At 40.8% G+C, this 23310-nt stretch overlaps 1 protein-coding gene and 1 pseudogene across 2 annotated transcripts in view; one reads left to right on the top strand and one right to left on the bottom strand.

The window, feature by feature from the left end:
* Positions 1-23310, top strand: part of RHOA (ras homolog family member A) — a 65214-nt gene that overhangs the window by 26745 nt on the left and 15159 nt on the right. The window lies entirely within an intron of this gene.
* On the bottom strand, positions 4714-6146 carry LOC124523902 (eukaryotic peptide chain release factor subunit 1-like; annotated as a pseudogene).

Here is a 23310-nt window from a genome sequence, read left to right as displayed (position 1 = left end):
CTTAATCTCAAAACATTGCTCTAGCAAGTCTCCTCTATCCTGCATCAATTCTGCATATACTCCACTGGCCAGACCTTAATGACTTCACCTAGGTGCAACAGAGTCCGGGAAATGTAGTCTTTATTATTGGCAGCTGTATGACCAGGAAAGGGAATGATAATGAGGCAGACAGACAATGGGTAGTCTACCACACATTCCAGACCTTTTTTTCTCTTAATTGGGGAGGGGGGGGAACGACTTTTCCTGGTAACAGTTTTATGAGGTACAATTTATATACCATACAATTCGCCCATTTAAAGTGTACAAATAGTGGGTTTTAGTATATTCACAGAGTTGTATAATCAATTTTAGAGTATTTTCATCACCTCAAAAAGAAACTCCTATACTCTTCAACTGTCATTCCCCAGTCTCCCATCACAACCCCCAGCCTTAGGCAACCATTAATCTGTCTCTGTAGATTTGTCTGTTCTGGACATTTCATATAACTGGAACCATATATTTGGTCTTTTGTGACTGGCTTCTTTTACTGAACATAAAGTTTTCAAGGTTCATCCATGTTGTAACATGTATTTCCTAACTTTTTGAAAGAACATTTTATATCACCGACCTCCATGCCCTCATCTTCTCAGTCTACCACAGTCTACTATTCTTCCCCTGTGGCCAACTGAAAGGGTTTTGATTGCTGTGCCCATGCCCTTTTTGCTAGCCATATAATATGAAGCCATTCCTTGAAGTACCCTCTTCCTTTCTCTTGGTGCTGGTTGTCATCATAGCTTTCTGACTGCTGTCTTCAAATATAAATATCTCTGGGTTTTTTGTGCCCACCTTTTCCATGTTACTGGCAGTCTCTGTGGATTGATCACTGCCTCTCCCCATTCTATACACTTGAGGGCTATGCTGTTTTTACCTGCAGTAACAATTTACCTGGGCACTAATCTTTTTCAACTGGTTCAGGGGGGTGGGGGTAGGACAGAAATGTGTGTAGTGTTAGGATAAGCCTATTAGATTGTGCTCCTTCCACCTCACCTTTTCATTAGGCTTCTCTCTCCTCCAGGGCACTCTCATACTCTCATCATGGTCTTCTCATCCCTGCCCAGTCCACCTTCTAGCTATTTCAAATGCTGCTGCCAAAGCTGTCTTTGTAAATCACAGATCTGATTGTGTTTTCCAGTGGCTTTCCCTCGCTTACAGAATAGAATACAGGTTGCTGTGTATTGACATTCCAGATCCTCCAGTGTAACCATGCATCTTTCTAGCTTCATTTTCCAACAGTCTCCTCTCTGAATTCCTTTTTTTTTCTTTAAGATTTTATTTATTTATTTTAAGTAATCTCTACACCCAACATGGGTGCACACTCTACAGATTGAGCCAGCCAGGCAGGTGTCCCTCCTCTCTGAATTTTTTTTTTTTTTTAACATTTGTGTATTTATTTTGAGAGAGAGTGCACAAGCAGGGGAGGAGCAGAGAGGGAGAGGGAAAATCCCTTGCTCAGCACAGAGCCTGATGGAGCCCTGTGTGGAACTTGCACCCACAAACCATAAGATCATGACCTGAACTAAAATCAAGAGTTGGACACTTAATCAACTGAGCCACCCAGACGCCCCTCTGAATTTTTATATTTAGGGTCATTGAGGTCATTTGCTCAGGCTGTTCCTCACATTAGGAAGTATTCCTAAGCCATTACCACTCTCAACTCCTCTCAGGTTACTTGTCCTCATTCTTCAAGGTCTAGGTCAGATGTTACCTTCTCTGAAGCCTCTAGCAGAATTGCTTACTTTCTCTTTGTTCGTACAGGAGAGGAAGAACTTGTGTTACAGCACTTAATTACATTGTATTGTTTTCTCTAAGACTTTCTTTCAGATAAGGCTGCTCTCTAGCAACAGGGAATGGCCCATTAAAAACTCTAGGTTTGTGTTAGGCTGATCAGATGTAAGGAGATAAGAATTTAGACAAGGCTGGACCTGTCAAGGAAGGAGGTGATTGTCATCCTACTGAAGTAGTGGGTGGAAGAGTGGACTGACTGACTTGGAGGAGGCATGAGGGATGAGTGGGAGTGCCTGCCAGAATTTATCTTTAAGTGACCTGATGTTTGCTGTAAATGTTTTCTAGGAAACCTATAGCATGAAATTATGGGTATATTTTCTTTGGAAGATCTTTGTAGCATGCAAGAAAATGAGGAGAACATTGAATAAGAATCCTGCGTCTGCCAAACAGCCATGGCAGAATTGTTTAGAATTACACCTTTTGTGACAATGGATATGTTCTGTGTCTGTCTTGTCCATACAGTAGTCCTGTGTGGCTGTTGAGCATTTGAAATGTGTCATTGGGACAAAGGAAGTAAATTTTTAAATTTCAATTAATTAAAATATTAATTAAGAAATAGACACGTGACTAGTGGCTACTGTGTTGGGCAGTAAAACTATGATAGTACCGTCTTTGGAAGAGAGTGCAGACTTTTTTTTTTTTTTAATGTTTTTATTTATTTTTGAGACAGAGACAGAGCATGAGCAGGGGAGGGGCAGAGAGAGAGGGAGACACAGAATCCGAAGCAGGCTCCAGGCTCTGAGCTGTCAGCACAGAGCCTGACGTGGGGCTTGAACTCAGACTGTGAGATCATGACCTGAGCTGAAGTTGGACGCTTAACTGACTGAGCCACCCAGGTGCCCGAGAATGCAGACTTAACATTCTCTCTCTTCCGTTCAAAGTGCTTCAAACAATAATTCTTCTCCCCCTATATACTTTTCCCACTATTTTTATATTCCAGTTTATAACTTGTAGAAGTTTTTGGCTTCCTCCCTGCTTATGTATGATTCAGATATGAGGGAAGTCTTTCTTCATGGTATTGAGTAGAGCTTCACACGTGCTTCCTTTGAAAGGTGGATTGAAATTGAAATTTTTTTTCTGTATATAGCAGCCACTGGTAGATTACATAGTGTTTTTTTGTGCGTTGTTTTTTGTTTTTTTTTTCCCCATTCAGGAAACACACATAGGTAGCCTAATGATGTCCATCATTGGTGGTACACTTTTCTTTTTTTTAATGTTTGTTTATTTTTGAGAGAGAGCCGGCATATGAGCAGGGAAGGGAGGGAGGGACAGAGAGAGGGAGACAGAGAATCTGAAGCAGGTGCTGTCAGCGCCAAGCCCAACTCGGGGCTCAAACCCGCAAACCATGAGATCATGACCTGACCCAAAGTTGGACACTCAACAGACTGATCCATCCATGTGCCCCTGGCATTGGTGGTATAAAGATGAATAGTACTACCCATGCCCTAAATTAGCTTTCAATTTGGTAAAGAGAATCTCCGTTAAATAAGAGTGGTAAATAAATGTGAAGATATTTATGAAGGAGGTTGTGTAGGGAGGGAAAAGGAAATGGCAGAGATCAGGAAAGAAGTGACTTTTGGGGTGCCTGGCTGGCTCAATTGGAAGATCGTGCCACTCTTGATCTTAGGGTCATGAGTTTGAGCCCCCATTGGGTGTAGAGATTACTTAAAAAAAACTTAAAAAATATGATTTTTGTTATTTTGGAAGGTGAATATTTATTAGATAGACAAGAGGTGGGGAGGATTCCTAGGCAGAAGGAAGATGTGTCTAGGACCAAATATGCCTTTACTTTGTATAAAATTATATTGTGATGCAGATGATAATGGAATACAGTGAATTGGACCCTTTACCTGGAGACTTGGAGGTGACTTTCAGTTTCAGAGAACTTTGTTGGAAAACATTGCTAATGCAGTGCAGCCCTTAATAGCCAGGAGGTATCTTTGTGATCCAGGATGGCTTTGTGATCCAGGCTTAAATTTCCTTTTTTTTTTTTTTAAGTTTATTTTATTTACTTTGAGAGAGAGAGAGCACGCAAGCGAGCACACGGGCATACAAGCGGGGGAGGGGGACACAGACTCCCAAGCCGGCTCCACACTGTCAGCACAGGGTTTGAACCCATGAACCTAAGATCATGACCTGATCCGAAATCAAGAATCAGATACTTAACCTACAGAACCACCCAGGTGCCCCTGACTTAAGTTTTTGATCTTTGATCCCTGAGCTGATTTCTCTATCCCAACATCTTTCTTACTTACCTCTCAGTGAAGTTCTTATTTGTTATATTGCTTAATTGCTTAATGAAGCCAGCTTTGTAGACAGTTACAGTTTTTTTTTAAGATTTTTTAAAAGTTTTTATTTTATTTTTTTTTTTGGTTCCAACATTTCACCGCATGTATTTCTTCTCATGCAGTCTAAGCTGAGAATGCCATGTAAATGGGTCACTGCAAAATGCAGCAGTTTTTCTGCAATCAAGATAAGAAACAAACCAGTATGATCTCATTTCTATTAAATTTTGAAGGTATACAGCAGTTAAGTATTTTTGATACTATGTATGAAGGTTAAAAAAACCATTTTTTTTTTCCATAAAGTACAAGAGCAACCAATGTCACTATTGAGTAAAAGTAAAAACTGGGATACTTTCTTAAATTAGTCCAAAGTGGCATTTTAGGAACTTAGTTGTAAGCTGCTGCGCTGACACCATGACAAACCAAAGTGTAGGGTTGGGTCTGGTTTTGTTTCGGTTTTCTTTTCAGGATCCAGTGCCCGTGGATTAAGTTCTGGAAGTGTTCCAATTGTAAGGCAGGGATCTGTTTGGATTCCACCACGGGTATGCTTCTTGGGTTGGATGCTAGAGGGTGAGGCATGTTTTGCCAGACCCATGTCGACTACCTAGTAGTCATCAAGGTCAAAAAATTCATCATCTCTTCCTTGGTATTCCATTCCTTGGAAATCTACTCGGTACCACAGAATACCTCCAGTTCCACCAAATCCTTTCACAAAGTGGGATCCTTCTTGTGACTTATGTGTGACAATTTCCAACATAGCTCCAAATTTTTTATAGTTGTTAGCAAACCATTCCAGCAGGGGCATGCTTTCAGTCAGCTTGTGTTCTTGTCCTGTCTCTTTGTGAAATGAGATTTATCCTTCTCTTGTTCTGGAGTTAGATAGAGAATTTTCTCCTCTTCTGTGGCTTGGCAATAAAGAACATATCTCATTATATCCAGATTTTCATAGGCTATTAGAATCTCTACAGCTCCCATTTCTAAAGCCTTTAGTGTATCTTCAATTCCAAAACAGTACTTCCCTGTGTCCTGACTGATTCATCGAAGTATCATCCTATTTTCTTCTCTTGAAGAATGAATCACACGTTGGAGAGGACTTCAGTAGATAACTCAGTAGCTTGGTTGAATCCATTTTCACCACCATAGGATCAGTTCAGCTGATCCGGCTAAAAGAAGACCAGCCACATTCACTTTGTCTGCAGAAAGAAACAGCTGTACGGCAGTCTTAGCTACTTTCCGAACATAGTTATGTCACTTTTCCATTCTTAAATGAACAAAACGCAAGGCTGACTGATCTCCTCTATCATGTTTCTTTGGGAGATCCACAGTGAATTTGTGTAGGACTTCTCTTGTGTTTCCTTGGAGTGTGCCAAAAAGTGTACCACTACCGTCTATTACAATGAAGCCAAACTTGCTGTCATACGAAGGTAGTGCTGTAAGAGCCTCTGTATGGAATTTGTTGTCACACAAGTACAACAATGTATTAATTGGTTTGAAAAGTTCAAAGTCAATGTTGACTTTCTTTTCCTTTCCTTCTTGTGTTACAATGGTACCACAGTAAACAATGAGGCCATTTGGAGGTACTTTGTTATAAAGTTTGAGTTTTTGTTGTATGGATGTAATTAATGGCTCCCAGGACTGAAAGGCGGTTTACTCATGACTTAATGTTAGATGCAGTTCCAAACTCATCTGCTAACACTTTTGCCACTTGGGAAATCTGATCTTTGGGAGAAATGATCAATGATACCATGCTTGTGTCATTGCCGCGGGCTGCCTCGAAGCTCGTGGTGAGCTTCTTGATCTTCCAGATCTCCACATTCCTGTCAGCACACTGGGGTCGTCTGCCATTTTCTTGTCTCCTCCTCCCTAACAGCCCAGTCCTGGGTGGCAGCGGCTGCTCCTCCCCACCAGCAGCTCTGACATAGGACGCTGGCTCCCTCTCTCCAGGCAGTTGCATGTGTTGGAATCTGCTCACATGGGCCTGTCTAAAGTTTATTTTTATTTTGAGGTGGAGACAGAATCCCAAGCAGGCTCTGCGCTGTCAGCACAGATCTCAACAAGATGCTCAAAACCATGAACTATGAGATCATGACCTGAGCCGAAGCCAAGAGTTGGATGCTTAACCAACTGAGCTACCTAGGTGTCCTGAGTCTAAATTCTTCTACATGTGAATATATGGTTTCCCCCAGCACTGTTTAGTGAAAAGACTGTCCTTTTTCATAGAATATTTTGGTACCATGTCAAAAATCAATTGGCCATATTTGTGAAGGTTTATTTCTGGTGTCTTTATCTTATCCCATTTGTTTATTATTATTTTCTTTTTAAAATTTAATTTATTTTTTTAATTTACATCCAAGTTAGTATATAGTACAACAGTGATTTCAGGAGTAGATTCCTTAATGCTCCTTACCCGTTAGCCTGTCCCCCCGTCCCACAACCCCTCCAGTAACCCTCTGTTTGTTCTCCATATTTAAGAGTCTCTTATGTTTTGTCCCCCTCCCTGTTTTTATATTATTTTTGCTTCCCTTATGTTCATCTATTTTGTATCTTAAAGTCCTCATAGGAGTGAAGTCATATTTGTCTTTCTCTAATTCCACTTAGCAGAATACCCTCCAGTTCCATCCATGTAGTTGCACATAGCAAGATTTCATTTCTTTTTGATTGCCAAGTAATACTCCATTTTGTGTATGTATGTATATATATGTGTATGTATATGTATACATACACACCACATATTCTTCATCCACTGGACATTTGGGCTTTTTCCATACTTTGGCTATTGTCGATAGTGCTACTATAAACATGGGGGTGCATGTGTCCTTTCGAAACAGCACACTTGTACCCCTTGGATAAATACTGAGTAGTGCAATTGCTGGGTCGTAGGGTAGTTCTAGTTTTAATTTTTTGAGGAACCTCCATACTGTTTTCCAGAGTAGCTGCACCAGTTTGCATTCCCACTAGCAATGCAAAAGAGATCCTCTCTTTCCGCATCCTTGCCAACATCTGTTGTTGCCTGAGTTGTTAATGTTAGCCATTCTGACAGGTGTGAGGTGGTATCTCATTGTGGTTTTGATTTGTATTTCCCCGATGATGAGTGATGTGGAGCATTTTTTCATGTGTCGGTTGGCCATCTGGATGTCTTCTTTGGAGAAGTGTCTATTCATGTCTTTTGCCCATTTCTTCACTGGATTATTTGTTTTTTGGGTGTTGAGTTTGATAAGTTCTTTATAGATTTTGGATACTAACCCTTTATCTGGTATGTCATTTGCAAATATCTTCTCCCATTCTGTCGGTTGCCTTTTAGTTTTGCTGATTGTTTCCTTCGCTGTGCAGAAGCTTTTTATTTTGGTCCCAGTAGTGCATTTTTGCTTTTGTTTCCCTTGCCTCTGGAGACGTGTTGAGTAAGAAGTTGCTGCAGCCAGGGTCAGAGAGGTTTTTGCCTGCTTTCTCCTCAAGGATTTTGATGGCTTCCTGTCTTACATTTAGGTCTTTCATCCATTTTGAATTTATTTTTGTGTGTGGTGTAAGAAAGTGTTCCAGGTTCATTTTTCTGCATGTCTCCGTCCAGTTTTCCCAGCACCGCTTGCTGACGAGACTGTCTTTATTCCATTGGATAGTCTTTCCTGCTTTGTCAAAGATTAGTTGCCCATACATTTGTGGGCCCATTTCTGGGTTCTCTATTCTGTTTAATTGGTCTGAGTGTCTGTTTTTGTGCCATTATTATTATTTTTATTTTAAATATTTATTTTGAGAGAGAGAGAGGTGTACAAGCTTGCACACGAGCAGGGGTGGGGCAGGGAGAGATTTCTAAGCAGGCTCTGTGCTGTCCTTGCAGAGCCCGGCACCGCGGCTCAATCCCATGTACCATGAGATCATGACCTGAGCCGAAATCAAGAGTCAGACACCTAACTGAGCCACCCAGGGGTCCCTGTGTATTTTTAAAATTTTTAAGTAATCTCTGCATCCAGTGTGGGGCTCAAACTCATGACCCTGAGATCAAGAGTCTTATGCCCCAGCCAGCCAGGCGCCCTTCTGTAGATCATTTTGTACAGTACTGTTATATTAAAAGTATCAAGTCCTTGGGGTGACTGGTGGCCCAGTCAGATGAACGTCCAACTCTTGGTTTAGGCTCAGGTCATGATCCCAGTGTCTCTCTCTTTCCCTCTCCCTTGCTCATGCTCACTCTCTTAAAGTCAAGTCCTTAAATTCATGAACATCGGATATCTTTTCATTCACCTTTGAATACCTTTTCCTGTGTTTATTGGCCATTTTAGAAAGCTGCTTTTTTGAAAAAGGATTACTTTGGACTAAAATTCAATCTGATTGGAAAAATAAGATTCCTATGAAACATTCTAAAATGTAGATTGAGATTTTATAATAGAAGCCAAAAGAGTAGCTCAGACAATCACTAAGAAGCAGATAAAAAGATTTCAGAGAAATTATAAGACTCAGTAAAATTTAGCTCTGGGTATGTGGTGGGTAGGTACTTCATTTTACCCATACAGTAAAGCTACACATACACTAACTCAGAGGTTCTTAAAGTTGAGCATGAGTCAGAATTACCTGGAGGGCTTGTTTAAACCCAGATTAATGGACTCACTCTTAGAAGTTCTGATTCAGTAGGTTTGTAGTCAGAGCTGAGAATTTGCATTTCTTTCAGGTTGTCAGGTGAGGTTGATAGCACTAGTCTGAGGACCACTTTCAGAACCACTAACTAGAAACCCAGGATTCTTAAGGAAATAGCAGCTAGTTGAAGTGTTATGGCTAGATACTTGCCTTAACAAGTTATTTTGTTAATTGAAAAATAATGATTTTAGGATTAAAAATATAGGGCATTAGGTCAGTCATTAGTGTCTTACAGTATTTACTTTTTGTCCAGTGAGCAGTTATTACTAATTTCCAATTAAGTTAAACTAGGAAGGCTAGAATGTTGTATACTAAATTCTAGGCTAAATGAGCACTCCAGAAAGCTTCAGGAAGCTATTTAGACATATATGCATCTACATCATGGTCACAGAAACATGAAGAAATTACCAGACTGCTATGTGAAATGGAGACAATTGAATGTTAATGTGTGATTGTGGTTTACCTGCCCCAAGTGCAGGAAGCAGCCACTCTTAACTGCTAAAAAATGTCTGATGGACAGACCACTTCCACACTGCAACTAGATGAGCAAGGCAGGCAGGAGTGCAAATAGGCTGTAGTTACCACAGGAAATCATCAGACTTGTAAAAACAAGTGTGAAAAGGGCTGGCTACCACTTATCAGTCTTACTGTAGCGGAGTTTCCTGTAGCTACGTAAGCCACAACCCTTGCTTGACATCCATCTGTCCCCCAGTGAGAGTAAGCAGACTTAAGACACACTAGAACCAAGAGTTGCTAACTTCATAGCAATTCAAACATACTTGATGTTTGGCAATTCTTTTCTTCCTTTTTTTTATGTAAATGACATTCTAAAAAGAATGGGTGCAAAAAAAATCATAAAAATCATAAAATCATTCCTATCATAAAATCATAGGAAACATGAAATAAATGTAACATAGGTTTAGAACCACAAGACTTAAAAAAAAAAAAAAAAGTAATCTCTACCCCCAACATAAGACTTGAACTCATAACCCCAGTATCAAGACTTGCATGCTCTGTCTAGTGAGCCAGCAAAGTGCCCCAAAACCATAGGACTTTGGATCAAAAAATCAAAAACTCAATGAGAAATAATTGAAGAGTAATCAATCCTCCTAAGTTACATTTTTTTTAAAAAAATTTTTAATGTTTATTTTTGAGAGAGAGAACATGAGTCAGGGAGGGGCAGAGAGAGGGAGACACAGAATCTGAAGCAGGCTCCAGGCTCTGAGCTGTCAGCACAGAGCCCAACCTAGGGCTCAAACCCACAAACCACGAGATCCTGACCTGAGCCGAAGTCAGACGCTAAACCAACTGAGCCACCCAGGCAACCCCTAAGTTACATATTGACTTAATTTTTAACAATGTCACTAACGTTTACTTGGGTAGGCAAAGGAGAAAAGGACACTACGAGCTATAGGATTGCTTCTTGACATTTGAGGGTGAGGAAGGAGGGCAAGAAAGTGGAGTGTTTAGAAATAGGGACTCTGGAACAGATTGCTTATTTGTTCAGTGTCCATTTCTGCCCCTTACTGGCTAGTAATCCAGTTAAGTTGAGCAAGTTAATCTTTCTGTATTTCAGTTTCCTTATCTATGAAATGAGAATACTAGGCTCTATCTCATAGGGCAGTTACGATGATTAAATGTGTAAATAAAAAGTAAAAAAGTTTGTAATAGCATTTTTAAGTGTTTACTATTTCTGGCATTTCCCTATTATTTCCTACAAAGTGGTGAGAGACCAGGCTTCTCCACCTTTAAATATATATGGGTTTAGGCATATGTAAGGAGAAGAAGGAAGCTGGGAAGGAGAGGACTGCAAAAAACAAAAGATGACCTAAATAAATGGAAAGACATCTTGTCTTCGTGGATTTGAAGACTTAATACTGTAAAGGTGGTAATAATTCTCAAATTGATCTATAGATTCAGTGCAGTCTTTATTAAAAACCTCAGCTGCCTTCTTTGCAAAAATCAATAAGCTGCTCCTAAAATTCATTTGGAAATCCAGGGGACCCAGAATAGCCAAAACAATCTAGAAAACAGAACAGTTGGAGGACTCACACCTTCTGGTTTCAAAACTTATTACAAATCAACAGTAATCAAGACATAAGAATTAAAACTATACAACGCTTAGAAAAAAGCATTAGGGGGTTGCCTGGGTGGCTCAGTCAGTTGGGCGTCCAACTTCAGCTCAGATCCTGATCTCACTGTCCATGAGTTCGAGCCCTGCGTCGGGCTCTGTGCTGACCGCTCAGACCCTGGAGCCTGTTTCAGATTCTGTGTCTCCCTCGCTCTCTGCCCCTCCCCCACTCATGCTCTGTCTCTCTGTCTCTGTCTCTGTCAAAAATAAACATTAAACAAATTTTTTTTAAAGAAAAAAGCATTAGGTTTTTCATGACCTTGGATTTGGCAGTGATTTCCTAGACATGACACAAATTACAGTAAAACTTTGGTTTGTGAGCATAATACATTCCGGAAACATGCTTTGTAATCCAAAGCACTCGTATATCAAAGCGAATTTCAAGGGGCGCCTGGGTGGCTCAGTCAGTTGAGCGTCTGACTTCAGCTCAGGTCAAGATCTCACGGTTTGTGAGTTCGAGCCCCACATCGGGCTCTGTGCTGACAGCTCAGAGCCTGGAGCCTGCTTCTGCTTCTGTGTCTCCCTCTCTCTCTGCCCCTAACCCACTCGCATTCTGTCTCTGTCTCTCTCAAAAATAAATAAACATTAAAAAAAAAATTTTTTTTTTAAAGCGAATTTCAAGAACCATTGGCTCAGTTGTGATCACGTGATATTTGGCATCACAAACCACCCATATTGCAAGACACCACTCACTTATCAAGTTAAAATTTATTAGAAATGTTTGCTTATCTTGTGGAACACTCGCAGAACAAGTTATTCGCAATCCAAGGTTGTAGTATCAGCAGTCAAGGAAAAAATTAGATATTGGACTGTATCAAAATTAAAAACTTATGTGTCTCAAAGGACACCGTCAAGAAAGTGGAAACAAACAAAATAGTGGAAACAATCCAGTTCAAAAATGGGCAATGGATTTGAATAGATGTTTTCCCAAAGAAGATTTACAAATGGCCAATAAGCATATGAAAAGATGCTCAACATTATTAGTCATTAGGGAAATGCAGATCAAAACCATATGAAATACAAGGGGCACCTAGGTGGCTCAGTCAGTTAAGCATCCGACTTCAGCTCAGGTCACGATCTCTCAGCCATTCGTGAGTTCATGCCCCACGTTGGGCTCTGTGCTGACAGCTCAGAGCCTGGAGCCTGCTTCGGATTCTGTGTGTATCTCTCTCTCTCTCTCTGCCCCTCCCCTGCTTGTTCTCTCTCTCTCTTGCTCTCTCGCTGTCTCTCAAAAACCAAATAAAACATTAAAAAAAAAAACCCATATGAGATACCACTTCACACCCACTTAAATGGCAATAATTAAAAAAACAAAAAAGAAAATAACAAGTGTTGACAAGGATGTGGAGTAATTGGAATCTTTGTACATTGCCAATGGGAATGTAAAATGGTACAGCTATTGTAGGAAACATTTTGGCAGTTCTTAAAAAAGCTAAACATAGAATGCCTAACAGTTCCACTCCTAGGTGTATATTTGTTCGAAGGAGTTGAAAGCAGAGACTTGAGCAGATACTTACTTGTATACCAGTGTTCATTGCAGCATTATTACAGTAGCTAAAAGGTGAAAGTAATGTCAAGTATCCATCAGCAGGTGACTGGACAAATAAAATGTGATATATCCACACAATGGAAAATTAGCGCAGCCATAAAAAGGAATGAAATTTGATACATGCTACAACATCGATGAACATTAAACATTATGCTGTGTGAAGTAAGAACAAATGACAAATATTGTGTAATTTCATTTATATGAGATATGTAGAACAGGCAAATTTATAGAGACAGTAGATTAGAGTAGTTTATCAAGGGCTAAGGGGAGAGAAGAATGGGGAGTTATTGCTTAATGGTGATGTTTCTCTTTGAGGTGATGAAAAAGCTTTGAAAATAGACAGTGGCAATGATTGCACAACATTGTAAATGTAATTATTGCTTGTGAATTGTTGTAAAGGAAAAAACATCTCCTGTTTGTATCTTTACTCTCAGTACGCCACTATAACATCTTCCATTTCTCATACTTCTGGTCACCAAATATGGAGGAGGGTCCCCCACCAAACATTTCTGCAACACTGACTGATGTCTTACAGTTCAGTTCAGTTCTGACACTATCTACCTGGAGTTAGCATCAGATCCCACAGGTTAAACATTCAGTCCCACAAGACTGCCCCACAGCTCCCCACTTCAGACCTCAGTAGCAAGTCCAGGTTGTTACCTGTATTTCTCACTGACTGAATATAAATTCCATGTTACCGTGATCTCTTCCTGGAAGCCAATTTTCCAGAACAGCTCCCAGAACTCAGGAAAATATTTTGTTAGATTACCAGTTTATTGTAAAAGGATATAACCCAAGAACAGCCAGATGCATAGGGCAAGATATGTGGAAAGGGGTGCATGGAGCTTGCTTGCCTGCCCACCCAAGATGTGCCACTGTCTCAATCCCTGCACATCTCCACCAACCTGGAAGCTCTCTGAATCCTGCCCTTTGGTTTTTTGGAGGCTTTAAGCAGGCACAGTTGATTAAATCATTGGCTTTTGGTGATTGCTTCAACATCCAGCCCCTCTTCTCTACCCTAGGTTGGGAGGCAGGCACTCAAAGTTGCAACTCCCTAATCACAAGGTTGGTTTTCCTGGCAACCAGCCCCCATCTTTAGGGATTTTCCAAAGTCACTTCACTGACATAAGCTCAGGTGTGGTTGAATAGATTTTGTTATGAATCGTGAGACACTCCTTTCACTTTGATCGATCATCCCAGAGCTGTTTCAGGAACTGGAGCTATTTGAAGACAAAAGACCAAATATAACAAAAAATCCTCCCATTGTTCATGTAATTTAGGAAATTACAAGAGTTTCAGGAGCCATATGCCAGGAACAGAGACTAAGACCAAATATATATAAATCACAGTATTACAGTTGTATACTTAAAAATAGTTAAAATGGGGGGTGCCTGGGTGGCTCAGTCAGTTAAGCTTCTGACTTCAGCTCAGGTCATGATCCCATGGTTCGTGGGTTCGAGCCCCGTGTCAGGCTTTGTGCTGACAGCTCAGAGCCTGGAGCCTGTTTCAGATTCATTCTCATTCTCATTCTCATTCTCATTCTCATTCTCATTCTCATTCTCATTCTCATTCTCATTCTCATTCTCATTCTCTCTCTCCCTCCCTCCCTCCCTCCCTCCCTCCCTCCCTCCCTCTCTTCCTCCCTCCCTCCCTCCCTCTCTCCCCCCCCTCCCCCTCTCCCCCCCTCCCCCTCTCCCCCCCTCTTCCCCCCCCATCTCCAAAAAGAAAAAAAAAAGGTAAAAAAAAAATTAGTTACAATGTCCTTGGGTGGCTCATTCGGTTAAGCATCTCATTCATTTGGCTGAGGTCGTGATCGCGTTTGTGAGACCTAGCCCCATGTTGGGCTTTGCACTGACAGCACAGAGCATGCTTGGGATTCTTCCTTTCTGTCTCTTTCTCTCTTTCTCTTTTTCTCTCTCTGACTCACTCTCTGTGTCAAAAATGAATAAGTAAAACATGAAAAAAATAGTTAAAATGGCAAATTTTGTTATATATTATCACAACTTCTAAACATTAGTAACGTAATATACCAAAACCCATTGAATTGTATAGTTTTCTCCAGCTTTATTAAGGTATTAATTGACATAAAACATTGTGTACATTGAAGGTGTACAAAGTGGTTTTTTTTTTTATTCATTAGCTGACACCTGCATCATTTCATATAATCACTATAATTTTTTGTGGTGAGATCATTTAAGATTTACTCCTTAGCAACTTTCAAGTGTGTAATACAGTATTAACTGTAATCACTATGCTGTACATTTGATCCCCAGAATTGTATACTTTAAATGTGTAAATTGTATGGTATATGAATTATATTTCAGTAAAGCTATTTTTAAGAAAGATTTTGTGTATGTGTATACACACACTTTAATAGAATAGCTTCTTTTCACATGTGTCTATTCCCATCCACCCCCCACACCCTCCACCGTGTAACCAGTTAGGTGTCCTTCCACAACACGTTTGCTTACGTTTGTAGACGTGTCCTAGTTTATCTGTTTGCTGGCAGAAATATAGGCTAATAGAGTTTGAGTATGATTGACTTGTAGGCCTCTTTGGCAAGGAGTAAATCCTTTGTTGTCTGTCCCTGTTGCACAGATTACATTTCAGCAGCCTCTCTAAAAGTACATGGGGAACTGTAGACCTTAGGCCAGAATGGTTTTTCAGTTTGAAAATTAATGTGTCTTAATAACATACTGGCCTTACATTCAGTAAATTCAAATAACTCTAAAGCTTCTTTCCCCATTGATAAAATGGGAATGAATGACAATTATATCTGCCTTTGGAAGTTCAGGATCAAATAAGTTCCTGCCAAATGTATGAGAAGGGCATTGTGATATACCAGTGTAAGGTATCATGGTCACTCATGAAGGTCCACACAGTTTGTTAGGATTTGTTGCAGTATAGCAGATTTTGAAACTTCTGACACCATTTGTATTATTAAAAAGAAGTCCAGAAGAATGGTTAGTATAGTGTTTTGGTCTTTTTTTGAAGTTGTATGTTAGGTAATAGGCAGAAATGTAGTTGAGAGCCACAACCAGCATGCGATTAGCACTATGAGATATGGCAGTGAAGTTTATCTTGTGGTTGTCCTCCAAAATCCCGGGCCTCTGATAGGGCCAGTGAGGTATATGCTTTGGAAAGTGCTTCATTAGCAGTCCCAGCCGAGGAGTCACCCTGAAAAGGAGCATTGCTCCAAGTACTTATGACCATGTTGGCCAGGATTTGCACATCACACACACAAAAAAACATTCTTACCTTCTGTCCTCACTGCTGTTCAGGGGAGAAAGTTTATGTCCCAACAGCCCGTTTCCTCTTGCGGAAGGAAGATGGTGGTTTCCACAAAGGTGTCATCTTGCCATTCATTCCCAGCACTGTGTTTCTAAGCAGCAAAGCCAGTCCCATCCTGTTTGTCTGTTTGTTTATTTGTTAGAGCAATCACTCACTTGAGGGGGTAGAGGCAGAGGTAGAGGAAGAGAGAGAATCTTAACCACGCTCCATGCCCAGTGTGGACCGTAAGATCACGACCTGAGCCAAAATCAACAGTTGGTTGCTTAACTTACTGAGCCACCCAGGCACCCCAAGTCCCATCCTCTTGAGTTCTGAGTAAGAGCCAGTCTTTGATAAGTTTTGAGTCTTCAGACAAGTAAAACAAAAGGTTCCTGCTCTTTTAGTAGAGACCATTAGCAGTTATAAAAGGGTTCTTTTTGTTTTGTTTTTTATGCTTCAACCACGAGATGATTGAATGCTACTGTAGACAGCCACCTATGTGTCATTGTTGAGTTCACCCTCTTGCTGTAACTTAAAGCTCTGTGTCCAAGCATTCTGGACACAGAAGGTCTTATTGACTTCTTGTGTGTATGGTCATCAGTAACGTTGTGAGTGAGACTATACCAGGAAGACTGAGGGGCTTTCATTTTGCCTATAGAATGAAACGGTCTATTATCAAAGCCAGGAACCAGGCAAGGCAGGCTCCATATCCAAGTCAGGGTCACCTTCTTCATTTTTCACTGTTGTAGGTGACTTTGAGTTGCAGCAGCCACTGATATTGTTAACTGCCTGTGTTGCCTTTCCAGGGAATTTTCTTGGCTTTGTAAGTCAAAGGGCAGAACCAGGCCCTATATACTTGGTACACTATCCTACTATGAACAATAACCACTAAGAGCAGTCATCTTTGCTCAGGTGCTACCTGGCTTTCTAGCAGCATTTTACAGAGATGTTTTCAGGTGGGAAGTATATATTTAAAACTGGAGGCCATTGAGGGGCACCTGGGTAGCTCAGTCAGTTAAGTGTCCAATTCTTGATTTTGGCTTAGGTCATGATCTCACAGTCCTTGAGATCAAGCCTGCATAGGGCTCTGTGCTGACAGTGCAGAGCCTGTTTGGGATTCTCTATCTCCCTCTCTGTCCTTCTCCCACTAGTTTTCTCTCTCTCTCTCTTTCTCTCTCTCTCTTTTTCTCTCTCTAGATAATAGTCTGCTTTTCAAGAGAATATCATTGAAATTCTCTACTTAGTATAGCATATATCCAGGTCCAAATAGTATTCTACACTGAAGTCTTTTTCAGTATTTTTGTGCTTAGCCTATGGTAGTTTGATTAGAATTCCAGGTTTCCAGGCGGGGCTGGCTGGCTCAGTGAGAAGAGCATGTGACTCTTAATCTTTGGGTCATGGGTTCCAGCCCCTCATTGGGTGCAGAGATCACTTAAATAAATAAACTTAAAAGAATTTCAGTTGTCCGATCTTTTTTTTTTTTTTAACTTTTTAATGTTTATTTATCTTAGAGAGAGAGACATAGCGTGAGCAGGGGAGGGCAGAGAGAGAGGGAGACACAGAATCTGAAGTAGGCTGTAGGCTCTGAGCTGTCAGCACAGAGCCTAACACAGGCCTCAAATCCACAAACCATAAGATCCTGACCTGAGCCTAAGTCAGATGTTTAAATGACTGACTCACCCAGGTGCCCCTCAGTCAACAAATTCTTAACTGTTTGTTGTTGTTGTTTTGCTTTTTCATTCTGCTGAGTCCTATAAAAAACTATGATTGCTGCAAGAAAAGTGATCAGAGAGTGCCAATGAGTCAAGTTTTTAGGAGTACTTTTGGGATACATGCTCCTTCTTTGAGTTTTTGTTTCTCTTTATAAGCATCCCATTCAGCATGTCCTTGCCCCATTAGTTATGCAACTCCAAGTGGGAAAGGCCAAGCAAGATGTGGTACCTGTTCTGAAGGAGCTTAAACTCCAGGAATGGATATGAGTCAAGTACACAAGAAATATAACTGCTATCTCTTTCTCATAGAGTAGGATGTGATTGAATGTAAGTACCAAGAGAGGACCAAAGCCCTGCTTAGAGGCAACATTTGGTTTTTGGGGGTGGAAAATGTAGGACCAGAAATAAGAAATGGGCTTTGGGGAGCGCCTGGCTGGCTTAGTTCGTAGAGCATGTGACTCTTGATCATGAGTTCAAGCCCCACAGTGGGCGTAGAGATTATTTAAAAATAAAATTAAAGGGGTGCCTGGGTGGCGCAGTCAGTTAAGCGTCCGACTTCAGCCAGGTCACGATCTTGCGGTCCGTGAGTTCGAGCCCCGCGTCGGGCTCTGGGCTGATGGCTCAGAGCCTGGAGCCTGTTTCCGATTCTGTGTCTCCCTCTCTCTCTGCCCCTCCCCCGTTCATGCTCTGTCTCTCTCTGTCCCAAAAATAAATAAATGTTGAAAAAAAAATTAAAAAAAAATAAATAAAATAAAATTTAAAAAAATCTTAAAAAATAAAAGGCTTTGGAACAGAAGGCAACATTAGGATGGACAGGTAAGGTGTTATTTTCTGAAGAAAGGAAGAAAAAATTCAAATAAGGCATTACTTTGAGCTGAGGTGGGGGGGTGGTTTACAAGGCCAGTTAGTGGAATTAGGTATGTGATAAAGATGAGAGAGAAGATGAAAGGAGAAAATAGGCTGCTTTAGTATTTTAAAGGACCCTCATGGTAAGGCTGAGGAGTCTTGACCTGATTTTGGCATTGAGGACCTTCTGAAGGCCCTTGAGCAAAGGCAGAATGGGCTGAAGCCCAGACATAGGAATGGAGAATTTGGCTACAGCAAGCAGGATAGAAGGAAGGTGAGACCAGTTGGAATTTTTGCCTTCTTCCCAGATAGGCAGTACTGAAGACTTGAATTGGAACAGTGATTATGGGAACTCAAAGTGGGTGGTGGTAGTGGTGGAAGGGAGACCCATGAAGGGGCAGAATTCCTCAGAACTTGAAAGCAGTCTTGCTGTGAGGAGCAAAGAAAAGAAAGTAAGATAGTTGTTTAACCACAAGGTTTCTACAATGAGTTGAGTACCTTAGGAATGTAATTTTGTTTTCATCACCAAGACTTGAGGTAACTGGAAAGAGAAGATTTGACAGAGATTGGGATGATGTCTGGGAGATGTTGAATTTGAGATGCCAGTGGAGCATAGAGTGGAGGTGTATCAGGAGTTTTAGAACAGGGACTGGGTCAGAGAAAGATTTGGGAATGACATTTCATAAAAGTAGTTTTTGAAGAATTGAGATCCCCGGAGAATAAAGTATAAGGAGAATGAGGGAAAAGGCCAGTCTTGGGGGAGTGATTAGGCGTGGAGGCTGTAGCTAAGGAGACAGACAACAGAGATCATATTTTGTTAGGGAGGTAAGTTACAACAAAAAATATCAAGGAGAATGCAGACTGGATTTTGTGAAGGTAGGTCATTGGTGACTTCTGAGAAAGTTTCAGGAGAAGTTTGGGCAGAAAGCAGATGGGAGGAATTTTAAGCAAGCCAGTATGAAGCTGCAGAAATGTATACCTTTTCTTTGAACAGGCCAGAGAGAGAAAGGTAACCAGAAGTAAGCATGGATGTGGGAAGATTTATTATTTTAAAATAGGGGCATTCTGCACTTTATTGTAGACTGAGAGAAGGAAGCCATTAGAGAGGGAGAGATGAAGGAGGTGTGTGATACCACAAGTGGCAATACTATATAAATTAAAAAGAGGACATGAGGTTAAGGCTGGCAGCGGGGGAGACCTTAGTAGTAGGAGTTGTTATTCACTGAGTGCCTCTGGTGATGCCAGACCCCATAAGAGATGTTTGTTGAGATACCTCACCCCCTCGGGTGCTGCCCTGGAGGCCTCAGGTGTGGCTCCTGAGAGTGAGTGAGCTGTCTGCCCTTGTGTCTTTTGAGTATGAAGCATGGGATCACATGGGATACTGCATGTAGCCCTTCTCTTGCTTTTCTTGGACACCTGTTTATATTTGCATATGGGTGAGAAATATGTTAAAATGTTGGTTGTTTTTGTTAACAGTAACTGCTTAATTTGCCAAAATTTAGTCCACAACCAAAACACAGTTTTTTGAGATTGTGGGAGAGACTGGTCTTGTAATGGCAGATAACATAAATTGGAGTAGGTATTTTCTGTGCCCTCTCAGCACCATCAGAGATCTCCTTTTGTCATTTCTTTTTCCTTTCAACTTTTGTGAGGGCGGCACAGTAACCTACATAAAGATTTTGAACCAATGAAATAAATTTACAGTCCTTTACATATTGTTACAGGTGACTTAAATAGATATGTTATAGCTGATGGTTACTGAAAAAATAAACCTTTACTGAAAGCTCTTAAGAATTATTTCTGAGACTGTATTCAGCCTAGAAAATGACACATCTGGCAGAGAGACTGCAGAGAGCTCAGCGTGATTTCCTTTCAAGCTGGCAAGCCATGTACTTGAAAAAGATGCTAGATTATAGCAAAGTTAAAGGAAAGACTAGAGTAAATTTTCCTGGGTCATTTCAGGAAATAACCTGATGTTTGTACTTTTCACTTCTTGTCAACAACTTTGGTTGAATGGCCAGACTCCCAGAAATCATCTTGTAATTCTAGGCTTTCATTTTCATTTTGTCCCATAATCACTTGTAATTTCTGTCTTCCTCAGCAGTAGGGGCTGATTGGTTTTACACTTCTCCTGGGCCACATGTTCCAAGGAAAAAGTTCCAGAGCCTTTTTGGTTCTCCCTGGCATTTTCATTTTGTGTGTCTTTAACCACATTAGATTGAGAGAGATTATTTCTTGAGAATTGAGTGCCTTCTAGGAAGGATGTATTCAAAGCTGGCAGCCTTTTTTTGAACCAGGGATTTCCTGATGAATTTTGTGTCCTGTGAGGCTCTGGTTGTTTGACTTTGGGCACAAACCGATACAAACTAGGCCTGAAGAAATGTATAGAGTATATAAAATCATGAAGTGATTTTGAGAGCATGAGAAAAACAAAATGATATATGAATCCTATCAAGATGTTTGCAGTCAGACTAAACATAGAGGAACAATTTTTAAGAGAGAAATCCATTAATGTTTGTGCCCTGGATTCTGAAAATGAGGTAATCTATCTCCTTTTGATTATTTTATTTTCTTCTATTTAATACTTACTACATGCCCACTAAAGTACCAAACCACATAAAGCCGCAAAGAAATGTAAGATAGGTTATTTGCTCTGACATGATTTGCAGTCTGGTTGGAAGACAAAACACACGGGAAACAAGTATAGGACCTTGAGGCAGGTCCCATATCCATTAGGAATCCAAAGCAAAAAGGGATAGAGGGAGCTGAATGGGGTGGCCAGAGTGCCAGATTGTAGTTTAAAGTCTGGTCTCAACACAAAACTGTTTTGATTCCATGCTCCGATTGTTTGTTTTTTAAATTAAGCTCCAAGCCCAGTGTGGGGCTTGAATTTATGAACCTGAGATAAGAATCACATGTTTTGGGGGCACCTGGGTGGCTCAGTCGTTTGAGCGTCCGACTTCGGCTCAGGTCATGATCTCATGGCTTGTGAGTTTGAGCCCCGCGTCAGGCCCTGGGCTGATAGCTCGGAGCCTGGAGCCTGTTTCGGATTCTGTGTCTCCCTCTCTCTGCCCCTCCCCTGTTCACACTCTGTCTCTGTCTCTCTCAAAAATAAATAAACATTAAAAAAAAATTTTTTTTTAAAGAATCACATGTTTTATGCTCTACTGACTGAGTGAACCTGGTGCCCCTGCATACTCCTGTTACTTAAAGAATGATATTGAGCACATTTCCTGTTTACCTATATGCTTAGTGTCATGCTTTCATTATTAGTATTATCCTCTATCTAATGCTTTTGTGTAAAAAAAAAAAAAAAAAGATCCTTTAAAATCATTAGGTCATTTTATGGGTTTGATTAAAACTTTGTATTGCCTTTGTATATACTTAGCCAGGCACATATTCATTGCAGTATGTTAAGCATACCATGATGTCACAAATCAGTGATGGCAGCACTGTGAGCCCTTTCCATTATGGAATCTTCTCCTAAGGAGTTTATGCAATTTAAATTTTAAAAAGTTTTTTTTAATGTGTATTCATTTTTTGAGAGACAGAGTGTGTGTGAGCAGGGGAGGGGCAGAGAGAGGGGGACAGAGGATCTGAAGCAGGCTCTGCGCTGACAGCAGGAAGCCCGATGTGGGGCTCAAACCCACAAACTGTGAGATCATGACCTGAGCCGAATTCGGATGCTCAAAATGACTGAGCCACCCAGGCACCCCTGCGATTTAAATTTTAAAGCTAAATTTCTTATGTTTTCTGGACTTAGAAAATGTGTTTCTCTTGTTTCCCTCATGTATCCCAGTGGGTTGTTGAATCCACTCCAGTTTGGGAAACATTCGCTTTAGACAACCTGGTTTTGTGGGTTTGTATTGTTGAGGATTAGTTTGGCTACAAGTAACAAAGACCTGAAAAATACCATTTTATTTTTTTTTATTTTTTTTTTTTAACGTTTATTTATTTTTGAGACAGAGAGAGACAGAGCATGAACAGGGGAGGGGCAGAGAGAGGGAGACACAGAATCGGAAACAGGCTCCAGGCTCTGAGCCATCAGCCCAGAGCCCGATGCAGGGCTCGAACTCCTGGACCATGAGATCGTGACCTGAGCTGAAGTCGGACGCTTAACCGACTGAGCCACCCAGGCGCCCCTGAAAAATACCATTTTAAACAAGACAATTATTTTTCACAGAAAAGAAGTGTAGAGGTAGGCAGTCTGGGGCTGAGATGGTGACTCCCAAGAACAACTGGGATCCAGGGTCTTTCTCCCTGTTATGCCTCCAACTCCAGAATGTGGTATTCATGTTCTTCATCCATACTTCTACATCCTCACATTCCAGGATGGCTGTTCAGAAAGCATTCCTGGTTCCAGGTTTAAGCAGCAGAAAGAAGGAAGGGGATGAAGAATGGCATGTGACTTCACTTTAGGAAAGACTTCGTGGAAATCCCACAGGCACTGCTGATTACATCTCATGGGCTAGAACTTTGTACATGGCCATGTCTAATTAAGGGAAGCTAAGAAATGTAGTCTTTTAGCTAGGCAACAAAGCACCCAGCTAGAAATTAGAATGCTGTTCTAAGAGGCAATGGTGGGAATTTGAGTGGCTGACAATTCGTCTCTGGCAAATGGAGGGATTCTGCAGGTTGTTTTGTTTTGTTTTATTTTGTAACAATAGCTTTATTAAAATACAATCCGTATATGTTACAATTCAACCATTTAAAGTATACAATTCAGTGTCATATATTCATAGTATATAGTGTATTCATAGAGACGTGCTCCATCTCCTAACAATTTGATCATCCTAAAAAGAAACCCCACAATTCCCTTAGTAATCATTTCCTTTCCTTTCTTTTCCAGCTCCCTTCCTTTTTTAAAAAAAATTTTTTTTTTTTAACGTTTATTTATTTTTGAGACAGAGAGAGACAGAGCATGAACAGGGGAGGGGCAGAGAGAGAGGGAGACACAGAATCTGAAACAGGCTCCAGGCTCTGAGCTGTCAGCACAGAGCCCGACGCGGGGCTTGAACTCACGGACCATGAGATCATGACCTGAGCCGAAGTCGGACGCTTAACCGACCA

The sequence above is a fragment of the Lynx rufus genome, unplaced genomic scaffold, assembly GCF_022079265.1.
Source record: "Lynx rufus isolate CCGP_SWC_20201006 ecotype Redwood Valley unplaced genomic scaffold, mLynRuf1.p SCAF_4, whole genome shotgun sequence".
NCBI classification, from domain to species: Eukaryota; Metazoa; Chordata; class Mammalia; order Carnivora; family Felidae; genus Lynx; species Lynx rufus.
The sequence above is the reverse complement of the archived record's forward strand: the minus strand, read 5'-3'. Positions and strand labels throughout refer to the sequence as shown.